This window comes from Stenella coeruleoalba (genome assembly GCF_951394435.1).
Source record: "Stenella coeruleoalba genome assembly, chromosome: 7".
Classification (NCBI taxonomy): domain Eukaryota; kingdom Metazoa; phylum Chordata; class Mammalia; order Artiodactyla; family Delphinidae; genus Stenella; species Stenella coeruleoalba.
In genome coordinates, this window is record NC_137153.1 from 120995979 (window position 1) to 121010352 (window position 14374).

A 14374-nucleotide genomic window follows, 5' to 3' on the forward strand; every position below is an offset into this window, starting at 1 on the left:
AAAATTCCTAGAAACACACAAACTACCAAAACTGACTCAAGAAGAAATAGAAAACCTGAGTAGACCTATAGTAAGTGAGTAGACTGAAGCAGTGATAAGAACTTCCCAACAAAGAAAAGCCCAGAACCTGATGCCTTCATTGGTGTTTTGTCTCAAACACTTAAAGATGTAACACCAATTCTTCCCAAACTCTTAAAAACGAAACAAAACAAGCAAACAAAAAAACAGGAGGAGGGAACACTTAAATTCACTGTGATGCCAGCATTAACTTGATTCCAAAGACATCACAAGAAGAGACGTCTACAGGCCAAAATCCATTATGAATAGAGATGCAAAAATCCTCAGTAAAATACTGGCAAACAAAATCTGTCAGCATATTGAAAGGACTGTCATCATGACCAAGTATGATTTATCCCTGGAACAAAGGGCTGTTTAACACAGTTAATCAGTGTCCTACAACACATCAGAAAAAACACATGAGCATTTCAATTGATGTAAAGAAAACATTTAAGCATTTGAAGAAACCCAAACCTTTTTATAATACGTGATCTCAATAAAATGGAAATAGAAAACATTTCCTTCACATGATATAGACTGTTTACGAAAAACTCACATGTATATTCTCAGTGGAGAAAGATTGAAGGCTTTCTCCCTAAGAGCCGGAATAAGTCAGTGATGCCCACGTTTGCTTTTCATTTCCATATTGTAATGGAAATTTGGCAAAAGCAACTAGACAAGACATATATCAATAAAATAGAATTAAGAATCAAAAAATGAACCCAAGCAATTGGTTTTGAATGTGGGTATCAAGATCATTCAATAAAAGAGAAACAGTCTCTTCAACAAATGGTGCTAGGAAACTGAATGCCCACACGCAGTAGAGTAAAGCTGGAGCCTTACCTCGCATCATATAAAAAATTAACTCCAGATGGATCAATGACCTAAATTTAAGACCTAAAACTCAAGCATCTTAGAAGAAAACACAGAGCTAAACTTCATACACTTGGATTCGGCAATGATATATTTAATATGATACCAATTGTTTGAGAGACAAAAGAAAGAACAGATTAAGTTGGACTTTATCAAAATGAAAAACTTTTGTGAGTGAAAGGACAATCTCAAGAGTGTATAAAGAAAACCCATATCATGGTATAAATTATTTGAAAATAATAAATCTGGTAAAGGTCTTGTATCCAGAATATATATAAACACTCCTATACTCAAGGGCATAAACACAGCTTAATTAAAAATAATAGACATTTCTCCAAAGAAGATACACAAATGGCCCATTAGGCACATGGAAGGATGCGCAACATCACTAGATATGAGGGAAATGCAAACACCACAATGACACCGCGCCACACCCGCTGGGATGGCTAGGATTGAAAAACAGAAAATAACAAACGTTGGAGAGAATTCTGGGAAATTGGAATCCTCATACATTGCTGGGGCGGGGCTGCCATGGAGTAGGGGGAGTGGGGAGCAGGCAGGGAATGCTTCATGGGTATGGGGTTTCTTTTGGGGGTGATGAAAATGTGGAACTAGATAGTGGTGAAGGTGCACAGCACAGTAAATGAAATGTAGTTAGTGCCACCGAATCGTACAGTTAAATCTGTTTGAAAAGATAAACTTATTTATTTATTTTTATGGAAGTGTAGTTCACTTACAGTGTTGTGTTAGTTTGTGCTGTAAATATTCTTTTCCATTATGGTTTATCCCAGGATACTGAATACAGTTCCCTATGCTATAAATAGGACCTTGTTGTTTATCCATTCTACATGTAACAGCTCGCATCTGCTCATCCCAAACTCCCAGTCCAGTCCTTCCCCTGCCCCTCCCCCTTGGCAACCACGAGTCTTTCCTCTGTGTCTGTGAGTCTGTTTCTGTTTTGTAGATACGTTAATTTGTGCCGTATTTTAGATTCCATGTAGAAATGATACCATATGGTGTTTCTCTCTTTCCGACTTACTTCACTTAGTAAGACAATCTCTAGGTCCATCCATGTTGCTGCAAAGGGCATTATTTCATTCTTTTCTTATGGCTGAGTAGTATTCCATTGTATATATGTACCACATCTTCTTTATCCATTCATCTGTCAATGGACATTTAGGTTGTTTCCATGTCTTGCTATTGTGAACAGTGCTGCCGTGAACGTAGGGGTGCCTGTAATAGGAACTTTTATATGAAAGTTAACACATAAAGTACAGGTAGCCATAAGGTATACGAAAAGAAAAAACAGACAGAAAAGCAGAAAAAGGATGCCCTCACGGGTGAGGACAGGAAGACTCTGGTTCTGGAGGTGGCACTGGCTGTATTTTATGAGCCGTTACTGGAGGTGGGTACAGAGCTTACTGTCACTGTGGGTCGGTGACTGCAACAGGCTGAAGCTCTAGAGCTGGTGCTAGTGTTGACTCTTGCTGTGTGGACTGCACCAGCCGTAGCTCTGCAATGGGTTCCAGGGCTGGCTCTAGGGCAGGAGGTGGTGCGAGGGCTAGATCTGGAGCTGGTTTTAGTTCTGAGACTCACAGTCACTCTACCTCTGGAATTGCTGTTGGAGCATGTTCCGGCTCTAGAGCTGGCAATGGAGCTGCCACCAGAGCTGGTGATGGAGCAGTCCCTATCTCTGGATGCTGGTAACGCTGGTGCCTGAGCTACTCCTAGCTTTGGTGTTGGAACTAGAGCTGCTGTGGCAGCTGCTGTTGGCTCTGGGGTTTGCACAGCCCTAGCATGGAACTAGTGCTAGCGCTGGCTCTGGATCGACTCTGATTTGAGCTGGTTCTATTTCTAGGTCTGGTGCTAGAACTATCGCCGGAGTTTTCACAGGAGTTCGTAATAAAACTGCCTGTATCTCTGTAGTCTGTGTTCAGACTGGTACAGAGGTCTTTCTACCTCTAGTTTCGGTGCTAGAGTTGATGCTGGAGCTGCCTCTACCCCTGCTGGTGGTGCCAGAGCTGCCTGTAGCTCCGGAGCTGCTTCAAGAGCTGGTGCCAGCCTGGGCTTTAACACTGGAGCTCATGCTAGAGCCAGTGGTTCGTCCTCTGAACCTGGCATTGCCTCTGACTCTTGCAGCTGTTGTTGGAGCTGGTCCTGGTTCTAGATGAGGCCGCCTCAGTCTGCTCCTGTGTACTCTGTGGGGCTATGGCATCCCTTCTGTCAGGGGTGGGCATGCTGCCAGGAAGGCCCAGTTGGGCTCATTGTCAAAGCAGCCATTCGGAAGAGGTCTGTATCCTCTTCAATGCCCGCAGGCTGGGCGTTGCCAAGCTCGCAAGAATGCTCTAGTACCTGTTGCCACTGTCCATGTGCAGGCTGATGTGGGTGATGCAGTGTTGCCCACGTGCCGGATGGAGAGCCGCAGTGAGGACCTGTGGTTGCAGACCCCTGAGACAGAGAGTTTGTGGGTGTGTGGTTGAGGCTCCAAAGCGGGAGGTGCTGCCGGGGACCAAGCCAATACCAGGTCTTTTCTGTAATTGTGGTGGGCAGCATGGTCAGCCGATTCTCTGGACCCTGCAGGGCACCCCAGGCTGGCGAGCAGCTCAGGAGCTTCTAGAAGCTCTGTTCAGGAGCTGGGGCTTCCTGGCCCCTTTTGTGAGTGTGGAGTGGGGAACTCTGGTACCAGAAATGGAGGGGCTGGGAAGGGCTGTCAGGGAGAAGGGGTGGGGCAGTGATCTTCTTTTCCTGGACATCAGGGGACTCTGTGTCAAAGCTCATATTATCTCCTCCGCTTTGAATTTGGAGGAGCTAGCCGTGTGTGCAGTGAGCACGTGGGCAAAGGCCCTGCTGCAGAGGCCTCTGGGCGGGAGCTGTCCCTGGTCCTGAACCCTGGGCTGGGGACCCGGTGACTGGGTGGCGGGGCCGGCTTTGCAGTGGCTAGATCCACAGGGTGAGTGGGTGCTCTGTGGGACTCGTGGTCACAAGTGGCAGCGACCCGTACTAGGAACTTGTGAAGAAAGTGCACAGAGGGCAGTGCCTGGGGGGTGCACGGGGCTCAGTGCCCATGGGTAGTGCTCCTTGGCAAAGTCAGCTTGTCCTTTGGATCCCGGAGATCAGGAGGCACCTGAGGCCACATGTGGTCTACTGGAGGTCATGTCAGCCTGCTGGCAGCAGGAGAAGTTCAGGGTGAAACTGGGCCTGGGGGGTGACCGGGGCTGGCAGGTCAGTGGGAAGGTATCCACCTGACCTTTGTCACTCCAGTCTGTAAGTGGTTCGTTATCTAGCCAGACAGTTGCTGGGGAGGGCAGCCATGTGGCTGGCCAGTGCTAAGGACCAATTAGAAGATGCCCTTTGCAATCTCGGGTCCCTTCTGCTTCAGGTGGAGGAGGGTCGAGTTGGCTCCAAGCCTGACCTTCACCCCTTTGCTGGAGGTCGTCTTTGTCAGGACACAGTCAGAGTCAATGGTAGAGCTCATAGCATAGAACGTGTTGGCATTTCCAAGGGTCTTCACCTCTGTGGGGGAGGGTTATGGGAGGGGCAGTTGAACTCATGAGGGGGCTGCAGGGCAGGGAGAGGGAAAGGCATAGAGACAGGAAGCAGATTAGTGGTTGTCAGGGGTTGAGAGAGTGGGGTTTGGGCCATGACTGCTTAATGGGTACAGCGTTCCCATTGGGGTGATGAAAATGTCTGGAACTAGAGGGCGATGGTGCACAGAACAGAGAATGTAGTTGATGCTGCTGAATTGTACAATTTAACATCATTACAAGGCGAATTGTAATTGAATCTGAATTTTAACACATGAAATATAAAAAAAACCCCAAAGATCACATAAAAGAGAAAAGTAAGAAAAACTTGCCTTTGTGGGCGAGGTGAGTGAGCTCTGCTGCTGGAGCTGGTGCTGCGGGTGCTGAAGTGATGCAGAGGTGGCGCTGGCACTGGAGCTGGTGCTTCAGCTGAGGCTAGAGATGCTGCCGGCTCTGGCTGTGGACCTGGCCCAGGAGCTGTGCCCCAGCTGGGGTTGGAGCAGGCTCTGCCTCGGGTCGTGGTGCTGCAGCTGCTTCTAGAATTGGCTCTAGTTCTGAGCTGACTCTACTCTCTGGCACCGTTTCCAGATTTGGTGCAAGAACCAGAAACTGTCAAGGCTTCCACTACGGGGCTAGTCCAAGTGTTTGGGTGGAAGGGGCTTTAGTTCTGTAGCTGGTGGCAGAGCTGACATTAGTCCACAGCTGGTGCACACTGTGGTGCTTTCAGTCGCTCTAGCTTTGTAGGTCGAGGTAACACCAGCTTTGCTGCATGTCTCAGACCTAGCTTTAGTTACACAGGTGGCAAACAGTCCTGTGATGGCACTAGCTCTCCTCCTGGACCTGGTGCACACGCTGGCCATAGCTCCGAGTTGCTGCTCTAACTGACTGTGCAGTAGGTGCCGGCTCCAGGGCTGCTGCTGAAGGTGGCGCTACAGCCAAGGACACAAATGACTCTGGCTCTAGAGCTGCTTTTAGTCCTGTAGCTGTTTCTGCAGCTGGATCTAGATCTCAGATTGTAATAGGCCTGGTGCTGGAGCCAGATCAGCTGTAGATTTTGAGATGGCACTGAAGCAACAGGAAGAGAAAAGATGGCCAACCTGACTGCCTTTCCATGTGACCTCCCAAGGAAAGAAATACCTCACAGCCTTTCACAGTAGCGCTGGAGCTGCTTCTAGAATTGGCTCTAATACTGGGGATGGCTCTAACTCTGGCAATGGTGCCAGAATTGGTGGGAGACGTGGTGATGGAGATGGCCTTAGCTCTGGAGTTATAACCAGAGCTCACTCTTATTCTGGAGCTGGTGCAAGTGTTTGAGCTGGATGTTGCTCTAGCCTGTAGCTGGCACAAGCTCAATAGTTGGCACCAGAGCGGGCACCAGTGTACAGAGGGTGCAAGTTCTAGTGCTTAAGTGGGTCTAGCCCTGCAGCTGATACCAGAGCTAGCTCTAGCTCCACAGCTGGTGCAAGAGCTTGTGCTAGAGATGCTCTAGCTTTGTAGCCCCCCTTTCAGTGGCTGTGGGTGAGATGCTGTCCCACCCGTTATGCCGTGAGCTCCAAGGGCAGGATGGTGTCTAGGATATAAAATACTGTGATATTCCAGGTGCCTGCACACAGCAGGGGGCAGTGCACAGGTGCCGGATGCAAGAGTAAATGAACACAAGACATCTTTACCCCTCAGTGTTCTCATCTACCTCGTAATGCTGTTGGAAGGATTACACTGAGTCATTAAAGCTTTAAGTGCCTACTATACACCAGGCACTCTTCTGGAGGCTTGATAATACAGAACTGAACAAGCATGGAACTGACTGGAGCAGGGGTTAGATGAGGAATTCGGGCGAAGTGTTCCAGCTCAGTTGGGAGCAGCAGGTTCTGTAGGCGTCCCTGTCCAGCAGCTCAGGACCAACCTGGGTAGGGACTGTGGCGGAGGGGATGTGGGATCCTTGGTCTGAGCATCCGTGCTGCTCATGTACTGCTGCCTTCACTGTCCCCAGTTTTTCCATCCATAAATGGGCTTGTGACTATCTTTGTCCCGTCCCTAGGTTCCTCCATGAAGTTGATCCTAACCCTCTGAGACACACAAGGAACAACTCCCCATTATCTGTCTTCTTGCTGGAATCCCGTAGGGCTGGGGGTTGAGTTTTCCAGGGGCACTAGACAATGTTATTATAGGGGACTGGTTAGAGGTCCCCTTTTGTTCAGTGGCTGAGCTGGGCCAGAAGCTTTCAGCTCTGACCCCCAGTGGACATAAAGATCAGGGCATTGATGACACACAGGTCAAGGTGTCCTCCTCAAGGTACTTGAAAAAGGCAGCTCAGAGTCTGAGGGACTCTCCAGTGAGGGTCAGTGCCACCTGCACTCCGAACCAGGGGAACATCCCTCCAAATGGCTCCTTAAAGATCTTCCTCCCCTCACTCTTCTTCCTATTTCCTTCCCCAGCTACGTCGTATTTCATCGTGTGCATGTTCGTTATTTATCCCTCTCCTCCTGGAGGGAACTGGGACGTTTCCAACCTTTTGCTCCTGTGAGGAAGGTGCAGTGAACAACGTGTACACACGGCGAGTGCAGAGGTGCTTCTGTGGGATGAATTCCCTGCGCTGGAATTGCTGGGTCAGAGGGCAAATGCATTTGTAGTTCTGACAGACATGACCAAACCGCCTCCATGGGAAGACGACTTACATGCCCGCCAGCAATGAGTCAATTTCCTATTCTACCAGCTTCAGAATGTATTTTCGAACATTTAGATCGGACAGTTTTGCCATATTATGCCTAAGATTGAGGATATTTTCCCGTGTTTAACCCTGTGTCCGATAATGTTTCTTGCCCACTTCTCAGCATCCGTTGCTCTTTTTTTTGTCGACTTCATGAAACTCTTTGGATGCGGAGATTGTCAGCCCCTTTGCCTGACATGTGGCTCATCACGACCTTTTTTTAAAGTTACGGCATCTCCCCACAAACTGTGTATTGTTAAGATGTCAGTTCTCCCCAGTTTGATCACTAGAAATACAATTTCTATGAAATAGCTCAGCAGTTATCTCTTTGTGGAAACTGATGGGGTGATTTCACAATTTATACGGAATACAAAGGACCAAGCGTACTCAGAATAATCTTGAAGAAGAACACAGTTACGCCACCAGACAGCCAGACTTGAGTTCGGGTACGGTGATGAAGGCAGTGAGGCAGTGGTGTGAGGACAGACGCACAAAACAACAGAAGGGTGCGGAGTCCCTCTCCAACTCAGGCATCCAGACATTTATGAATCTTACAAGCATGTTGATGGAAACCAGACATAAAAGAGTACGTTGTGAGGATGGCTGAAAATACAAAAAATGATCAGTATTTTAATAATTAATAATAATCACTGCAGCTCGTTCACAGATGGACACAATCCAAATGATCACCTCAACTGATGTGGAAAAGGGGTTTGACAAGATTCAATACCTTTTTTTTTTTTTTTTTTTTTTTGCGGTACGCAGGCCTCTCACTGTTGTGGCCTCTCCCGTTGCGGAGCACAGGCTCCGGACGCGCAGGCTCAGCGGCCATGGCTCACGGGCCCAGCCGCTCCGCGGCATGTGGGATCTTCCCGGACCGGGGCACGAACCCGCGTCCCCTGCATCGGCAGGCGGACTCTCAACCACTGCGCCACCAGGGAAGCCCTCAATACCTTTCAATGATAAAAATACTCAACAAACTAGGAATAGAAGGAAACTACCTCAACGTAATAAAGACCATTTCTGAAAAAGCCACATTTAATATAATAGTGAATGGTGAAAGATTGGAATATTTTCCTCTAAAATCAAGAACAAGGCAATGATGCCTGCTTTTGCCATTTCTATTGAACAAAGTATTGGAAGGTCCCAGCAAGGGCAGTTAAGCAAGAAAAAGAAAAGGCATCCAAATTGGAAAGGAAGAAGTTAATCATATCTGTGCACAGATAACCTGCTCTTATATGTGGGAACTCTTAAAGATTCCACCAAAAAAACCCCTGTAGAACTAATAAAGTAATTCAGCAAAGTTGTAGGACACAAATTCAACCCACAACAATTAGTGGCATTTCTATATACTAAAAACAATCCAAAAAAGAAATTAAGAAAACAATTCCATTTACAATAGCATCAAAAAGAATAAAATACTTAGGAATAAACACAACCAAGGAGATGAAAGCCTTGTACAATGAGAATTACATAACATTGTGGAAAGAAATTAAAGATCCGTAATTGGAAAGACACCTGTGCACAGACTGGAAGACAGTATTGTTCATACTACCAAAATGATCTATAGATTCAATACAACCCGTAACAATCCCCATGACTTTTTTTTCAGAAATGGAAATATTTATCTAAAATTCATATGCAAGCTCAAGGGAACCTGAGTAGCCAAAACAAAGGTTAAAAGAACAACACAGGAGAATACACACTTCCTGACTTCAAGACACATTACAGATCTTCATTAATTAAGACCATGTGGTACTGGCAGAAAGGCAAATAGGCCAAAAGGTAGCACAGATGTCCCGTAGATGAAGCCTTGTGTATACGTTCAAGTGACCTTCGATAAGGGAGCCAAGGCACACAATGGGGAAAGGACAGTCCCTTCAACAAATGATGCTGGGAAAACTGGATTTCTACACGCAGAAAATGAAGTTGATCTTTATAGTATACCATACAAAAATTAACTCAAAACGGATTAAAGTCCTACGTGGAAGTCCAAAAGTCGTGAAACTCCCAAAAGAAAACAGAAGGGAAATGCTTCCTGACATTAGATTGAGAATGATTTCCTGGATACGACAGCAAAGTCACGGAAAACAACATCAACAACGAAATAGTCGAAGAGGGTCACATCAAAGTTAAAACCATTGTGCATCAAAGGGCACAACAGGTGAAACGGCAACCCACAGAGTGGGAGAAAATATTTGCAAATCATGTATCTAATAATGGGTTAAAATCCAGGAGAAATAAATACTCCTACGGTGCCATAACAAAAACAACCTTATTAAAAATGGGCAAAGGACTTGAATAGACATTTCTCCAAAGATGATATACAGATGGCCAACAAGCGTTTGAAAATATGCTCAATATCACTAATCATTAGAGAGATATAAACCCAAGACACAAACAGATATAATCTCACCCTCATTAGGATGGCTAATTAATTTAAAAAGAAAGAAAAATGTTGGCAAAGATATGGAGAAATTGGAACACCTGTGCACTGTGGCTATGATTGTAAAATGGTGTAACCACTACGGAAAACAGTGCGGAGGTATCTCAAAAAATTAAAAATGCAACTACCGTATAATCCAGCAATCCCACCTCTGTGTATATATTCAGAAGAATTGAAAGCAGGATCTGGAAGAGTAATTTGCACACCCAAGTTCACAGCAGCACTATTCACAACAGCCAAGTGGTAGAAGCATCCCAGATGTCCACCAACACGTGAATGAATAAAGAAAATGTGGTTTATCTACATAATGGAATAGTACTCAACCTTAAAAAGGAAGGAAATCTTGATATGTGCACACATCGTAGACGAACCTTGAGGACATTATGCTAAATGAAATAACCCAGCGCCCAAAAGACAAACGCTGTTTGAAGCCACTTCTAGGAGGTACATAAAGGAGCCTTATTCATGGAAATGGAAGCTAGAACGGGGGTTACCGGGAGCTTGGGGCAGGGGAGAAGGGGGAGTGTTGTTTAGGGCACAGTGTTTCAGGTTTGCAAGATTAAATGCTCTGGAGACTTGTTTCACAACAGTGTAAACACACTTAAGACTATTGATCTCTACAATTAAAATGGTAAATTAAATGTTATGATTTTTTACCACAATGAAAGAGTACATTGTTTGATTCCATTTAAATAAAGTCCAACACAGAGTCACTCATGTGGACATTTTATGTTGAAGGTGTTTCAGAGCAGTGGGAGAGGGTACTTTTAAGTATAGATAATAAATGGCCCAGGGTCCGCCTATTATCCATATTGGAAAAATTCATCTTTACTCTTACCTCACAGCATAAACAAAAACCAGTACGAGGTGGATTTTACATATAAGTGTGAAAATTTCAAGTAGTAATCTTACTAATATATAACTTAAGTTTATTAGTAATAATCTTACTAATATATAACTTAGGATATTTTCAAGATCTTGGGACAGGCAAAGATTTCTTAAACATCATATACTATTTAAAAAAATCATGATAGGGCTTCCCTGGTGGTGCAGTGGTTGAGAGTCCGCCTGCCGATGCAGGGGACACGGGTTCGTGCCCCGGTCCGGGAAGATCCCACGTGCCGCAGAGCGGCTGGGCCCGTGAGCCATGGCCGCTGAGCCTGCGTGTCCGGAGCCTGTGCTCCGCAACGGGAGAGGCCACAACTGTGAGAGGCCCGCATACCGCAAAAAAAATAAATAAATAAATTAAAAAAAAAAAAAAAGAACAGGTAAAGAAAGAGAGAGAGAAACCAGATTAGGGGTGTCAGGGTCTGAGGAGGGAGGAACGGGGAGTGAGTGCTTTTGGTACAGGGTTTCCCTTTGGATGAAATATTCTGCACCTCGAGAGTGGTGAAGGTTGCACAGAACTGTGAATGCACTTGGTGCTCATAGATCATTAAATTTTAACTTAGATTTTTAGCTTAGATTTTACTCTTTTAAATTTAAAACCTAAAACTGACACTATATATTGATAAAATGTAAAATGAAAAAACAGATTAGGAAAAAAAAACCAGACAATAACAGGGGAGGAGAAGGAAAGTTCTGGTGCGGGAGTGGGTTGGGAACCGGCACTGAGGGTAGCGCCAGAGCTGCAGGGGTGGCCGGTCCTAGGCTGGCTCTGGGTTACATAGACGAGCAGGTACAGGTGCAGGTGATGGCTCTCTCCGTAGGCCTGGTAGGTCTCCGCCATCTTCAGGTCTCCTACAGGCGCCAGTGCAGGTGACAGTTCCCCCTGCAGGGGTGGTGGGTCCTCAGCCAGCTCTGGGTCTCCTGCAGGACCTGGTGTGGGTGGCCACCCCGGCCACTGCTGGGCCCTCACTCCCAGCCTGTCTGTGCTGGCCCTTCATGGTGGTGTGGCGACTCGCCCTCGATCAGAAAAATGGAGTGTGTGTCCCCGACGACCACAGATCCCAGATGATCTCCGGCGTGGATTCTCCTGCGAGGACAGCTGATGCTTTTTCCGCCCACTGGAACTTCTCCTCCCAGAGCAGACAGTTTCTGCACTTCTACCCGGGACGAAGTGAGACCCACCTCCAGGACTGGGGATAGACCTCGGGCAGAAGGGCGCCGCCCCAGCTCTGCACATCCCACCCCGTCACCTTGACCTGGGGGGTCAACACGACAGGTCCACCAGACTTCTGTCTCCTCATCGGGGCAGGCCAACTTGACACGAACCCTCCCTTCCATGCACACGGGGAGGGGACACAGAGCTCCCCAGGTGGGACCCCAGAGGCGGCCTGGTTGGGACCGGGCTGCCCTGGGCCTACCTGTGTCACCTAAGGGTGCCTCCAGGCAAATGGCCAGACGCGTCTGTGACCACGGCCTCAGGACATCAGGACGCAGCAGGAGGACACGTTGCTCATTCCGGGGCTCTGGCCGAGCGAGCTGGCCAGGGGCTTCTCTAGAACGTGGTGCCTGGTGACTGAGTTCCTAGTTCTGTGGGGCTCTGTCGTCGGGGGAGTGAGGTCACTTCCTGGGGTCCCCATACTCGGGCTTCCTGCTCAGACATGAGCTCCCCAAGGGCCCTTCTGGGCTGCTGACTGCTCACCCCCACCCCATGCTGTGTCCCTGCACGGTGACACCAACAGGGAGGCCCGGGTGCCGCCAGGACCCCAGCTCTGGGGACACAGCTGGGCTCAGACCCGGCTCCCCCTTGTCACCCGTGATGTGACCCTGGACAGGCTGTGTGCCTCTCAGGGCCTCACCAGTCTCCCCACCTGCACAGTGGGGTCATTCTAACATCTACTTCCTAGAACCGTCATCAGGCGTAGACACCTATGAACACCTGGGCTGGGATCACACAGAGCTCCTGCAAGACTTAGCAGTGGGAGGCCCACGGAAGGGCTGGGGTAGCACAGAACACAACTCACACAGGCCTGCGTCTGCCCGGGGGTCTAGGGACAGTCGCTTCCCCTCCTATCTCTTTCTCAGTACCCCCCGGGAGGGGTGAAAGTAATGACACTCTGACATCATCCCCCTCTAGCAACAACCTTCCAGGTCCTCTGTCATGTTTAAACTCAGGTCCAGGCGTCTCACCTCGGCCTGTGGGTGGGCCGCCCCACGACGGCTCCCAGCGTCCCTGCCTCTGCCACACATGCCTGTGTCATCCCTCCCCTGAGGGTGGATGGGCTTTGGGACTGGGTTCAAACAAATAGAATGTGGCAAAAGGGATGGGCGGTTGTTTCCAAGACTGGTTTATGAAAAGTCTGTGACTTTCTGCCTGGTTCCCTCCCTCCTGTGTTCATTCTCTCTCCCTGTCTCTGTCTCTCTGTCTCTGGTCCAATGTTCTAGAGAAGCAAGATCAGGTATTAACGAGCTGCCCTAAGAGGCTCCAGTGCAAAGAACCGACACTGGGTCCCGGCCCACAGACAGGAAAGACCCGAGCCCCCGTCCAAACTGAATCCCGCCAATAACCCGAGAATGATCTCAGAGACAGACCCCACCCTGACTGAGCCTCAGCTGAGACCACAGCCCAGCCTCCTGGGGGACCTCGGGGCAGAGGCTCCCAGCTGAGCTGAGCCTGCCTCCTGGTCACAGACACCGAGAGGGTCAGTGTTTGTCCTTGTACGCGCTACGTTAGGGGATGCTGTCGCCGGGCACAGACACCAGGACGTCCTTCCGGCCCCGGGTCTGGCCCTGCCTCCCCCATCCCCCCACCTCCTCTCCTCCCAGCTCTCTCCAGCCACACTGGCTCCTGTCTCGCCTGCTCTCCGGCCAGATCCTCTTCTGCCTCCGAGTCTCTGCACCTTTGAGCCCCCCCCCCCCCCCCCACCCAGCTCGCTGTCACGGAGTGTGCAGGGCTGGCTGCTCTTGTCTTTCTGGTCCCGGCATCAATGTCACCAGGGAGCCTTTTAGACCCTCGGGGGCTCCTGGCCCTCCTTCCAGGGCCCTGACTCATTCCCTAGAGCACTTGCTCTTCTCTCCCACGTGGATTTGCTTTCCTGCTCTTGTCCATCTGCCCCTCCAGGCTGTGAGCTCCTGCAGGGCAGGGACCATCTGTCATGTCAGCACCGCCCCCAGGGCTAACAGGGCCCCTGCTCAGCGTGAGAGGAGGGGGGACGGTAGCTGAATGATCTATAGAGGGTCTCAGAGCCCCCTCCCGCCTCTGAGCAGCTCCCACTGTGGGCCTGGAGGCTAACAATAAAAGGTGCCTGTTGGGTCCGCGGCAGGGGGACGCCCAGAATGACCCCGCGTGTCCCTTCCCTGCTCCATTGCTCCATCCGGTAGAGTGCGCACAGCCTGCCCCCTGGTGGTCATCCCTGGAACTGCAGCCCCAGGCAGGAGACCAGAAAACTAACCACAGAACTTGTTGGGGGTCCTCAAGGCAGTGGTTCCACCAGGGCCGAGGGGGCAAACGAGCAGGACCTGCCGGCTCCTGGGGGATGAGAGGGACCTCAGAGCCTCTCTTGCTCCCCTCCTTCCCTCCACTGTCCTGGTGTCCGGTTCACTTCGGAGGCCTCCTCATCCCAACCAGGGCAGTGACTCCACCCACTTCCAAATGCGGACCCCCAGGCGCCAACAAGGAGGGTCTTGTCCCTGGTCCCCGACGAGTGGTCCAGTCTCTGCCACCTTCTGCACCCCAGGTCCCCAGTCCCCCAAGTCTGTCCCCTGCTCAGAAGGCCTCGGGGGGTAGAAAGCATTTTCCAAGGCTCAGAGCAGAGTGGATCTGGGATGGAGAACCAAGGCCCGCAGACTCCTCTGCAAGCTTATGGGACCTTAGGGATCACC